Raw genomic sequence first — 12,719 nt, forward strand, 5'->3', positions numbered from 1 at the left:
CACAGAGATCTGCCTGCCTCTGTCTCCCGAGTGCTGGGATTAAAGGCGTGCGCCACCACCGCCCGCCTTATTTCAACATCTTGATAAGTAGAACGCCAAAAGGTCGTAGTGTTGAATGATTCTAACAGGGCCACCGAGGCCAGGCGGGGTAGTGCACACTTGTAATCCAGGCATTTGAGACAGAGACAGGAGAGCAGGACTTAGAGACCATCCTTGGCAACAAAAGAAGTTCCAGGCCAGCTTGGACAAAATGAGACCAAAGTAGAATAAAAACAAGTGGAAATCTCTGGGTTGCTTGCTGTCTTTAGCTTACAGGGTCACTGTAATCTGTGGTTTCAAGCTGTATATTTGATTGGGTAAGTGTACCTGAAATACATACACAGTGTAGCAGGAAGTCAAATCAAAGACCTTGCTATGGGGCTGCATGTTGGTGAAAGCAGAGTAATCTGGAATGAATTTTATTATCCCCCCCCAAGACAGGGCTTTTCTGTGTTACAGTCTTGGAACTCGCTTTGTAGATCAAGCTGGCCTCTAACTCACAGAGATCCACCTGTCTCTGCCTCCCGGGTGCTGGTGCCACCACCACCTGGTCAAATTCTAATATTCTTAAATAAGATTGGAAAATAAAAACAGTTTGGAACAGCAGACAACTGCCATTCTTTAATCTGCCTTTCATTTTTTTTCTGTGATCCTGGGCAAACTCAGCTTCACAAAGTTATGTCATCAGAAGGAATGTGTGCAATGTGGTGTTGAAATTGTGAACTCCCTTGAACACAGTACCATAGGGATGCCAGCATTTGTTTCCTTTAAGCATTTAGAGTAGCCTGCCCTACGCTTGTGAAGCCGTATAGTTTAGGAACCATAGCTTTAGAAGTTGGTGTTTTCCATTAGTGTTTACAAATCTAAGGGTTTAGCGGTAAGGAAACAAGGTGTTAAAGTTGGTTTTTAATTCCCTACCACTCCCCTTCCAGTAAGTCTGAAAGCTTTTCCCCTGGACTTGCAGTTTGGGAATGCTGGTAGTTGGGTTGCTGGCCTGAGGAGAGCAGGGACTGCAAAGGAAAGCACAGGCCAGGCTTCCTATGCAGGCTGCCCCTCCATCCCTGCTTTGCAACCTTTTTTCTCGCCATTTTCTCTTATATGCACTTGTTGAGGAAGTTGAGTGTGCTGGGAGGATTGGAGGGGTGGCTGTTCTTTCCCAGAGTGATCTAGCTTTCAGCCTTTACCTATCTAGGTGGTTGGAAAGTTGCTGGAGAGCTAAGCGGTACATTTTAGTCCTGTGGCTGACTCCCTGTCAGTCAGTTCTTCTTGAGTTTCACACTGCTGCCAGGGTTAGCTTTCCAGTTTCTAAATTAGTTTATTTTTTGGCTGTTTTTTTTTTGAGTCCTTTCTGTCATTTGGTGGGGGTGAGGATAACACTTTTGACTTAACCATGTTTACTTGGGCCTGGAGATGGTATTTAGTCTTTGTTAGCTTTCTGCTGATCTGCGAAGCATGGGGGATGGTGTTTGATCTACAGGAGGTTTTAAGGGGCATGTCTCAGATACTGTGACAAAATGGAGAGGCCACTTAAGAGATGGGCCTCTGGACATTCCTGTCTAACTGAGGTGGGAGGAGCCCTCTAGTGTGGGGAGCACCATTTTCTGGTTGGGATCCTGAGTTGTATAAATGCTCCTCATTGTGATGAGCTATGGGTCATTTCAGGTTCTGGGTTACCTTGACTTCCCCACTATGGTGGGCTGTAGCCTTCTTTCCTCCGCCTCAACTATATGTCAAAAACTTTCTTAAGTAGCTTTACTCCGAATATTTTATTATAGCCACAGGAAAAGAAAGTAAGGCAGATACTTCATAAATTGTAGTAGTAGTAGCTGTTAAGATTTAGTTGTAGCACTTGATATTTAACTCAATAAGACAATGGCTAATGGGTTGGGAGGGAAGTAGACAGAATTCTTTGTAAGGTTGACTCAGGTAGATAAGACAGAAGAGAGAGGTCTTGGATAAATAGCATGATTTGACATATTAAATTTGAGTACTGTCCTGATAAAGGGGTTGGAAATTTTGTGTGGCCCTGAGGTGTGAGAGTGAGGTGGACTTCAGGAATCACTGGTGTTTATAGCTAGTGGGAAGACATGTGGACTTCAACCTCAGATTATAGTCTTTGAAAGATTGTTGAGAAAGGGAGCCACCTGGCTGAAGAAAACTGATATAAGAGAGAAGGAGAGACAGCCTCTTGTCAATAGTTTCATGGACTATTTTAGGAACATTTTCAAGAGGGAGAGGGTCATGTGCATTTTAGGCCTCGTTGAGGCATTAATGGGGACTGACTAGTCCTGTTTAAGACACGAAGGATCCCATGTTGCCTCTGGGTAAATGTGTGGTGCTAGCAAGATACTTTGTCAAGTGGGCCTTCCTTTCCTTAGTTGTTTTAGAAACTTGATTACCCTTCTAAGATTCTGTGGCATGCACATCTTCAAGGATATTTCTGTGTGTTACCATGGCCACAGGTGGAGGGACAAAAACCATCCCTCCAAAACCAAAAGCACCCTTTCACTCTTCTGTTCACCTTAGGGCCCCAGGTTGAGAAGTGGAAAGAAGCCATTGGATTGGCTAATGGTCATTTCCTGATGACTCGCTGATGTTCCAGGGAATGGAGGTGTGTAACTCTGGAGAGTTAATCTAGTGTGGAGGCAGATGGGGAACTAGGCAGTGAAGGGTAGAGGAAGTCTAGGCTTGGGAAGATTTCCTGTGAGAAGAGTCCATTCCAGCATCTCAGTAGGGTTAAACTGGGTGCCACTGGAGAGGTGTCAGTTACATCCAGTAAACAGAACTTAGGAAGAGATCCTTACAGTGTCTGGCATTGGACTGCTTACAACTTCTCTTGTGTGTAGGTGGAGTTTCCGAGCTTCTAATCTAGTTGAGTCTTAAAACAGCTGCTCTTACTATATATACCATTAGTCAGTGACCAAGAGCAGCCTCACGCCTCAAAGTCTCTTGCTGTTGAAACTCAGAGGTAGTGTACCATAACCCACATCAAAGTTAGATGTGAGGGTCAGAGTAAGCTTGAAATGTTCGTTCCTGGCAGAGCATAATATGACAATTATTTTCAGTTAATTATTTTGTTTAATACATCCGGACCACGGTCAAGGCCATGGAAATCTCAAATGTGTTGCTAAGGCAGACGCGACTGTTAGGGAGGGTGGGGACTTGGCTGAGAACTGTCTAAGTAAACAAAATGGACTCAGGACAAAATTAGGTTGGTCACTTTAGTATGTTGTAGATTGTATTTGGTTTGTGTTTTGCTGATTTTATTTTTCCAATATACATGTTTAAATTCATTCTTTTCATAACTTAATTTTCTTCTTTAAACTCTCAGCCATAATTCCTAGTATTTTTTTTCTTAGGGTCTTGCTTTGTAGCCCAGGCTAGCCTCAAAATTGCAGTCCTCTTGCCTTAGCCTCCAAAGCGTAAAGATTACAGGTCTGGGATACCACACCAACTTCCCATTATTCCTGTGGCTTTTTCACTCTTTCTTTCTGTTTTCATTTTGCCTTTTAAAATTCAACCTGAAAGTGGGCATCATGGCACACACCTTCAATCCCAACTATCAGGGAAATAAAGGCAGGTGGACCTCTGTACTGTCTCTGGTTTACACTGCGAAGTCCAGGACAGCCAGGGCTGCATAAAGAGGCCCTGTCTGAAGAAACAGCCTTAAACTAGCCTACTCTTTTCTTTTTTGGGGGAGCATTGTTTTATGGGCTAGTGAGGTGATTCAGTGTCAGAGACCTGATGTTTATGCCTAGGACCCACATGGTAGAGGGAGAGAACCACAAATTGTCCTCTGTGACACACACACACACACACACACACACACGCACGCACGCACGCACGCACGCACACACATCCACACAAGTAAATAAATAAAATGCACTAAAAATTAATGCTAGGCCTAGTGGCAAGCGAGAAGGCCTGAATTTGATCTCTAAAACCCAGGCAAAAATGTCAGGCTTGGTAACAAAGACTTGTAATCGCAGCACTAGGAGGTAGAGACAGGAGGATCCTTGGGACTCTCTAGCCTAATTGGTGGACGTTTAAGGAATGAAAGATCCTGTCTCGTAAGGTGGATGACAGCCAAGGTTATTCTGTGCTTTCTCTATGTAGTGCCCTCGTGCACACATACACATGGCACACCACACCACAAATGTGGTGCAAGCTCTTCTAATCTTTCCAGTATAAAGCTCAAGCATGCAGGTTCCTCTCACACTTTGATTATACTTATCCTGAGCCCACGTGGGATTCTAGGGATTGGCCCTCTCATGTTCATTAACACACTGTAGACCTCCATTGTCTAATACAGTAGCCATTAGTGCTGTGGAATGCTTTAATGAAAATGAAGTTATTCAGTTAGTTAAACGGACTAACCACATTTCAGATGTTCATTGGCCACATGTGGATTGCTGGACGTCTCTAGCAGTACAGAAAGCTCTGAATTATCTGTTATTTAGTTGCTTAATTGAATCTTTTCTCCTCTTGCCATACCTAACTACAGCAGTGCTCTTAATGAAAAATTAATGTATATTTATATTAGATGCTTCATTTTCCAGAAAGTGTACTTACTGAAATGAGTTACTTAAATAGAGTATGTGCTTTGTCAGTGGTAGTTTTATTTATGCTTTGGTTTACATTTTTGTTTTTTCAAGACAGGGCTTCTCTGTAGCATTGGGGCCTGTCCTGGAACTAGCTCTTGTAGACCAGGCTGGCCTCCAAGTCACAGAGGTCCGCCTGCCACTGCCTCCCTTGAGTGCTGGCTATTTATGCTTTGATTTCCACAGGTTTTTTTTTGTTTTGTTTTATTTACCTTTCCTATCTGTGAGGTAGTAGTCAGTGCTAGATACTTCTATTGCACCTGACCCTTTCTCTCCCTCTCCTCCCCCCCAGGATTTTTCTGTGTAACAGCTCTGGCTGACCCAGAACTAGATCTGTAGATCAGGCCTGCCTCGAACTCACAGAGATCTCCCTGTCTTTGTCTCCCTAGTGCTGATACTAAAGGTGTGTACCATCACCACCCTCACCACTGCCCAGCACAACCTAGCCAAATCTTAAACCTCCAAATTGGCCTGTTCTTGTGGTATTTTCCTTAGTTCTGGTTTGTTTGTTTCTGCTTGGTTTGTTATCTTGCTATAGAGCTGGCACCCATTAGACTTCCTGACTTCCCTGGCTTGCATCTCATTCATTTTCTCTACCCCGCCTCCTTCTCATAGTAAAATTTGAGCTCACTGTGTAGCCCAGGCTGACCTTGAACTTGTGATCTAAGCGTCTTCAACTCCTGAGTTCACTGTTTTACAGGCATGTGCCACCCTGCACTGTCTGAAGCCCAACTTCTTTTTTTTCTTAAATATGACCTTCTTTCTATATAATTTATTTAGCTTTATTTTTATGTGCATTGATGTAAAAGGTGTCAGATCTTGTGGAACTGGAATTACAGAGTAGTTGTGAGCTGTCATGTGGGTACTGGGAACCGAACCTGGGTCCTCTGGAAGAGCAGGCAGTGCTCCCAATTGCTGAGCCATCTCTTCAGCCCCGAAGCTCAGCTTCTTAAGCTATGAAATTAAGTGAAATGGTAGCTATGCCTCTAATTAGGATATTCAGGGTGAATGAATGCAAAAGGAACTTGTGAATTTGGGGAGAGGTAAGAACCTTCCTAAATTTAAATCAGGAGTGATAAATTTCAATTAAAATATTCAGGAGTGAGAAGTCACAAAGGGAGTGTGAGTTTTTGAAATTTCGAAATGGTTTACCAAAAGGAGCTTGCTCTCCCTTTAGTACCTTATAGAGGAATGTGCTAGATTTTCAGCATGTGCATGCCTATTCCTTGCTGATATCTGTAAATAGTGTCTTAACTGATTTTGTCATTAGAATTGCAAGCATAAGTTTTCCCCTCATATTTTAGTGGGTATCAAAAATAAGAGGAAGAACTTACATGTATGTAAGTATAGATAGAAACAATAATAGAACAAAAATAAAAAGGAAATGATTTATTCTAGTATTTATTTGCATTTCACCATGCACAGAACATTTTATTTAATGTGGCAGACAAAAATAGGACAAATGTCTTCATTATGGTTCTATTGCTGTATTAAATACCATGGCCATAAACAACTTGGGGAGAAAACTTAATCTTCTCGTCACTGCCCATTTCCCCATCTGCCTCCATACCAAATTAACCTCCACTGAGTTATTTCAGTTTACAACTCAGGTCACATCAAGGCAGGAACTGATAAACAAAGCCATGGATGACTGCTGTTTACTGTTTGTTCTTATGGCTTGCTCAGCCTACTTTCCTATAGCAGCCAGGGCCACCACGCCCAGGGGTAGTACTTCCCACACTTAGCTGTGCTAGCTCATTTCAATCACCCATCAAGAAACTGCACCACAGGCTTGCTCACAAGCCAGTCTAGACGGAGCATTTTCTCAGCTGAGATTTCCCTCTTCCAAAATGACTCTAGCTTATGTCAAGTTGACATAAAACTAACCCCCACATGAATGAATGGCATAGATATTTGTGTACCTCCTGGGGAGTTGACATTGTAAACTGGAAAACAGACGTGCAACTGGGAGCTTTGTAAGCAAGTGAAAAATCAAGGTGAGGGTGGGAATGACAGTACAAAGAAGACAAAGGTGTCATAGAGGCCTCTTGGATGAGGCGATCTGAGCTAGGCCTCTGATGGCTGAGTTTTGCAGCTACTGTGGTAGAAAGGTGCCTCCTGGACCAAGATCACAGCCCAAGGAAAGCTAGACAATCCCCTGGAGGCAGAGAGAGAGTTTTGCATGGGAGTGAGACAGACTTGGGAGGTTGGATAGCAGTAGTGCTCTAACCCACTGAGCTATCTCTCCAGCAGCCTTAGTTAGGAAAATAGTTTCTACTTGGCTCAGCTAAACCCTTTTTAAAACAAAATTTCTTTTTCTTTCATTTTGGAAGAAAGTGGTTGTAGAATAATATGGACCTTTTAAGTTGACAACCAAGAAGAAAATATGAGCATTTTTATAATGGTATATATTTGTGTTGTTTGAATATTTTTAAGAAGCATATCTCATTTTTATTAGAAGGCATGGTAGACATGTTGAGTACTAAATTCTGATTGGCAGATGTTAGGAGCATGGCTAAAGAGGTTCAGTTGGAATTGGAAGTATTTGAGGGGGTGAGGTTTAGATGCATTGGTTAAGTGAATGTAAGAAAAAGGGGTGGGGATGGGGGCGAACAACAAGAAGATGGAAGTCTTATGGTGAACATCTTACTGGAGAGGGGAGAATCAAACAAGACACATCCACCTCAGTTTTCGTACTTGAGAGCAGCTGACACTATTGGCAGTGTGACAGATTGTGAGGTTTCCATCCTGGCTCCACTTGAGGTCTTCTCCCACCTGTCACTTGCGGCTTATTTGTTTCTGTGGCAGCGAGTTACTTTTCTGGGCTCTATCTTACCGGGTCTTCTACTACTGAAGGTATTTCGGTGGCTTTTCTTAATCTTAAGGTTTAGGCAGAAATCCTTCTATGCAGGATTCCCTACCTTCAGTCCCATCTTCCTAGTCAACTTAATTCTTCACCTGCCTAATGGTCTCCCAGTCCATGCCAGCAACAGGGTTCCTAGGCAGAGCCTTGGCATGTGTTGGTCCATTGTCCTGGTTCTGGCTCTTTTCTTTTCTGAATCAGATACCCTCTCTCTTGGAGTCAGACATTGGTTAAATAAGGCTGCTTCCTAAAGGCATCGTGTGGCTAAAATGGTCATTGAGATGTGGTTGGAACATAACACACTAGAAATGTACATTCAGACTCTTATTAACATAGTGTAACACAACCTGGTTTTCTCTGGTACTGAAAGATAGATACCTTTTCCTTAACTGCAGCTCAGCAGTTGAAGTAGTTTACTACAGCAGTTGAAGTGTGTTTCCAAGCCAACTGTAGGGTCATGTTGTGTGTAAAGTAAGTCCTGATGGTGGCTGGCATCACACTGCTCTGTGAGATACCGACAGGCAAGGCCTAGGCCTGAGTAAGGGAACCTCACATTTTTACATTGTATCCCTCACCAGGGGAAATGTTGGAAGGGTACCCTGTTTTTATTTTTTTTTATTGTTTTTATTTATTGAACTATACATTTTTCTCTGCTCCCCTCCCTCTCTCCCTTCCCCCTCCCCTTCCACACTCTCCCGTGACACACACCCCCCATGCCCAATTTACTCAGGAGATCTTGTCTTTTTCTCTTTCCTGTGTAGATCCATGTATCCTATGTATCTTTCCTATGTATCTCTTAGGGTTCTCTTTGTTGTCTAGGTTGTCTGGGGTTGTGGACTGTAGGTTGGTTTTTTTTTTTTCTCTTAATGTCAAGAAGCACATCAGATTGTTCTTTATAGGTCCTGCTATAGTTGGGACTTCATGTAGGTGTTACTGTCAGGGCAGAACTGTGGTTTGCATCATTAATGTGTGGTGCATAATTAGGTGCTGTCTAAATATGTGCTGGAAATCTGCTTTCACCCATCTTAGGAAACTGGAGGCTTCTGTAGAGATAATGAAGAACACTGCAGACTTTGACTCAGGTTTCACTTAAAACTTTTTTTTAAATACCGTATATTTGGTTGGTAGGTGTGGCTCAGTTGGTAGAGTCTTACTTAGCATGCATGCAGCCTTGGGTTTAATTTTCAGCACCTCACAAAACTGGGTATGATAGTGCACACCTATAATCTTGGTTCCAGAGGTAGAGGCAAGAGGTTTTATGCTCATCCTTAGCTAAGTAGTACTGAGTTTGATGCCACCCCATACTACACGAGACTGTACCTCACAAAATCAACAGGAACAAAAAACCCATAGCATACTCAGGTATACTTTATGTTGCATATTGGCAGAGTAGCCCACTAGTTCTGTTGAATTAACTTGTTCTTGTGCAGACCTTGGAATAAAATGAAGAAGCGAAAAGACTTACTGCTTCCACCTGCTTATTTCCTTTCTAACTACAGCAACAACACTAAGCCCCTCAAAAACAAAACAAAAAACAACAACAAAAAAAAGCAGTTGCACTTGAAGTAGCCCAGTGGGTTAAGTGCTTGGGCTTTGGCGTATTCTGCTATATTAACAGCTTAACTGTTTTACTAGCTGTGATCTTGCATCATATATAAATAAGCTCTCAAGCCTATCATAGGCAGTAATAGGAAAAGCTATATCTTAAATACTGTTCTATTGTGGTGAAGAGACACCATGACCAAGGCAACTTATACAAGAAAGCAGTTAGTTGGGGGCTTACAGTTTCAGAAGGTGAGTCCATGACTATCATGGCAGCAAGCAGTTAGGCATGGCACTGGAGCAGTAGCTGACAACTTCTATCTAATCCACAAGCAGAGAAAGAGAGACTAACTGGAATGGCTGAACTTTTGAAATCTCAAAGCCCACCCTTAGGAACATACCTGCCTCCACAAGACCACACTGCCCAAGCCTTACCAAACAGCTCTACCTACTGGGACAAAGCATTCAAACATGTAGGCTGTAAGGGCTGCTCTCATTCAAACCACCACAGATAAGAAACCTGAGAAGTAAATGTGGGGTCACAGGGCACATGGCATACAGGGCTCTATCAGTGCTAGCTGCTGTTTTATCCTTAATCCTAAATGTTGGCATTTTAAAGAGTCATGTTTTAATTGGTTGAATGTGTAAGTTAAGGACTGCTATATATAATTTTCACAAAAATACCCTTTCTTTTCTTTTAAAAATGGTGATGGTGGTGGGGGTGCTGGAGAACTGGATCATCATATAAGAGCACCTGCTGCTGTTCCAGAGGACTTGAGTTCAATTCCTAGCACCTGTGTCAGGTTGCCTCATAACTGCCAATAACTGTACTGTGGGCCTGGTGAAGTTGGTGGGATCCAGCTTCCTTTTCTGGCCTCAGCCATCACTCCCCCCTCCCCCACATACACTCATAACACATATACATATAAATAGTAAAAAAATATTTTTAGAAGGTGGTATGTGAGTGTGGGGCTCTTTGGCTTCCTAATGAAGGTCTGCATATAATTTATTCTGCTTATAGCATTTTATAGCCATTAAACTATCTGTAAAATTGCCTATTTGAGACTTCATGGTCTCATTCCACAGAAAGTTCCTACACTTTTCTAGGAACTCTAGAACTGGTGAAAACCTGTGTGCAGTTATCTGAGTAAATGTTTGAGTAGCCCTTGGAGGTAGATGTTGCTGACCCTGTTGTTCCCGTTTGGTTTCAGGGAATTAAGTTTGCCCACACTTAGGCTGTGCCCCTTGCTTGGTTGGTCCTAGGAACATGTTCTCCCTCCGGCCACTGCTCTCATTCATGCATGGAAGACTTAGCTGCCCAGTGGCTTCATGACACTGCACTACCTCCAGATCTTGGTCTAACTCTATGGATCATATTGGTGCCTCTTTCTCCCTTGTCTCCTCTTTTTCCTGTTATCTGGGACATGATTCTCAGCCACCTAAATAAAATTTGGGCAAGTATAATTCCCAGTATAATTTTATAGCTATGTCTGCATATGAAAGTTAGAAAAGAAGGGTGGGCAGGTAAAACTCTCGACAGAGGAAAAACAGTATTTAGAATACAGTATTTGATGTAGGGCTGGTTTTTTTTTTGGCTGAGGTAGATTATAGATAGCATTTAGGTATTTTTAAATTAAAAATGTAGATGTAGTCAAATTTATTTTTTTTACAGTTAATTCTTTTTACACTTAGAATTATGAAACAGGTACAGGTCTGCAATCCTAGTTACTCTGGAGGCTGAGGTAGGAGGATTAAAAATTAAAGGTCCGACTTAGACTACAGGGCAGGTTCAGGGCCGGCCTGGGCAATGTAGTGGGACCTGACCTCAAAAGTAGTAAAAGGGCTGGGGTTATCTAATTAATCAGTAGAGCTTGCCTAACATATACAAGGCTTTGGGTTCAATCTGTAATGCCATAGAAGAAAAAAATCATCAAAACAAATGTATATCACTAATGTGAGCTTTGATTTTTTTTTCCCTGCAGATAATAATGATGCTTGAACTGAACTACTAAGGTAAGGTTCATGACCTTACCTTATTAAGCCTTTTTTATTCAGATGTCTTTATTTGTAGAATTTAGCTGTTAAACTTGATGAAGATTATTGCTTTTAGTTTATTGCTTTTAGACAGTCTTTCCAACTGTGGAATATCAGAGTTTATATTACATTTACTTTTAGCTTAATTTTTAAAGTTACATGGTAGGAGGTTTTTTATTCCTTTAGCTTATGCTAAAGAAATCACAAAGTTTTTACTGCTTTTAGAAAAGAATAGTGGGCCTCAGTGGTTAATAGTGTGTACTAAGCTGGATGTGGTGGCACCCTCCTTTAATCCTGGCACTTGGGAGGCAGAGATAGGCTGATCTCTGAGTTCGAGGCCAGCCTGGTCTACAGAAGGACAGCCAGAGCTGAATCCCTGTCAGGAAAATAGAGCAAAAAAATGAATTAATTTTAAGAAAGTATTTGTACTGTTGCAGTTTGGTTCCCAGCACCCATGTATTAAGCAGCTCACAACTGCCTGCAACTCTTGCTCAAGGGACTATATTGCCCTCTTCAGGCCTTTGTGGGTATCCACCCCCTTACACACACACACACACACACACACACACACACACACACATACACACACACACACACAAATTGAAAAGAACAGGAAACATTTTTATGTCCATAAGCGTGCTGTGATTATATTAATAGGTGGATTGAGTGAGGTTGGCTTCTCTTAAATATCATTGGAACTAAGATGGTTTATATACTTATAACACCATGTGTATTTGTGTACAGCTCTAAGGTTAGAATCAAAGAGGTGGTGTGTATTAATAATGTTAGCAAAGGCCCCTATATTCCCAAGTAGGAATGTCTGGGAGCCCCCAGTCAATGTGCATGTCAAAAATATTACCTGGTGTGTGGAATTTGCGAATGTAAATTTCTTTTAAAATGTCATGAATAGAAAATCCTATTTAATTAGGACAAAAAGGATCGCTACAATTATGTAAGTCTGTCTTCCTCTCACAATAGATCATGGAGCTTTTGTGTTTTTGTCAGTTAAAAACTGTGACAGGAACAACATTGATGGGGGTGATGGGAAAGGGTTTCCAGTAGAGGCAGTGACCAAGCTGAGGAGGTCTGAGGGCACAGCAGTTGGGTTTGGAGTGCGAGTAGAAGCAGCATTTAGGTGAGGGAGCAGTGTGTGCTTGGTTGAAGGCATTCCTGCAAGTAAACATCCACTCACCTAGATAGGGAATTGACAACAGATGCTAAAGACTAGCTTGGTGAATCAGTGTGTTTTACTGGAGTTCTTACAGGAATATGGGTTGATTGGTTATTTAAAGGAGCAGAAATGCTGCACGTAGACGGCTGAATCCCTTTCCCATCATTGATGACAGCTTGTGAAAGGTAGAAAACCTGCCTGGAGCTCACTGCACAGCCTGCAGGTAGCACAACAGGTTGGAGTGTCCATTCCTGGTGTTTAGGTTGATCTGAGCCTTTTCTAGGCAGCTCTGCCACATTTTATTTCTTCTAAGCCAGTGGTTCTCAACCTTCCTAATGCTGCAACCCCTTAATACAGTTCCTTTTGGTGACCCTCAAGTATAAAGTTATTTTTGTTGCTACTTTGTACGCTATGCTTCTTTAATCTCTCTCTCTCTCTCTCTCTCTCTCTCTCTCTCTCTCTCTCTCTC

At 42.2% G+C, this 12,719-nt stretch overlaps 1 protein-coding gene across 3 annotated transcripts in view; it reads left to right on the plus strand.

The window, feature by feature from the left end:
- The window catches only part of Rab9a (RAB9A, member RAS oncogene family), a 22,017-nt gene that overhangs the window by 5,184 nt on the left and 4,114 nt on the right, over positions 1 to 12,719 (plus strand). For 2 of the 3 annotated variants that reach the window (XM_005358731.1, XM_013350538.2), the window contains exon 2: positions 11,028 to 11,058. The exons of the other annotated variant lie outside the window; for it this stretch is intronic. The gene's annotated coding sequence lies outside the window, so the exon portion shown is untranslated. The remainder of the gene's footprint in view (positions 1 to 11,027; positions 11,059 to 12,719) is intronic. 3 annotated transcript variants of the gene reach the window in all.

The sequence above is a fragment of the Microtus ochrogaster genome, chromosome X (assembly GCF_000317375.1).
Source record: "Microtus ochrogaster isolate Prairie Vole_2 chromosome X, MicOch1.0, whole genome shotgun sequence".
Lineage (NCBI taxonomy): Eukaryota > Metazoa > Chordata > Mammalia > Rodentia > Cricetidae > Microtus > Microtus ochrogaster.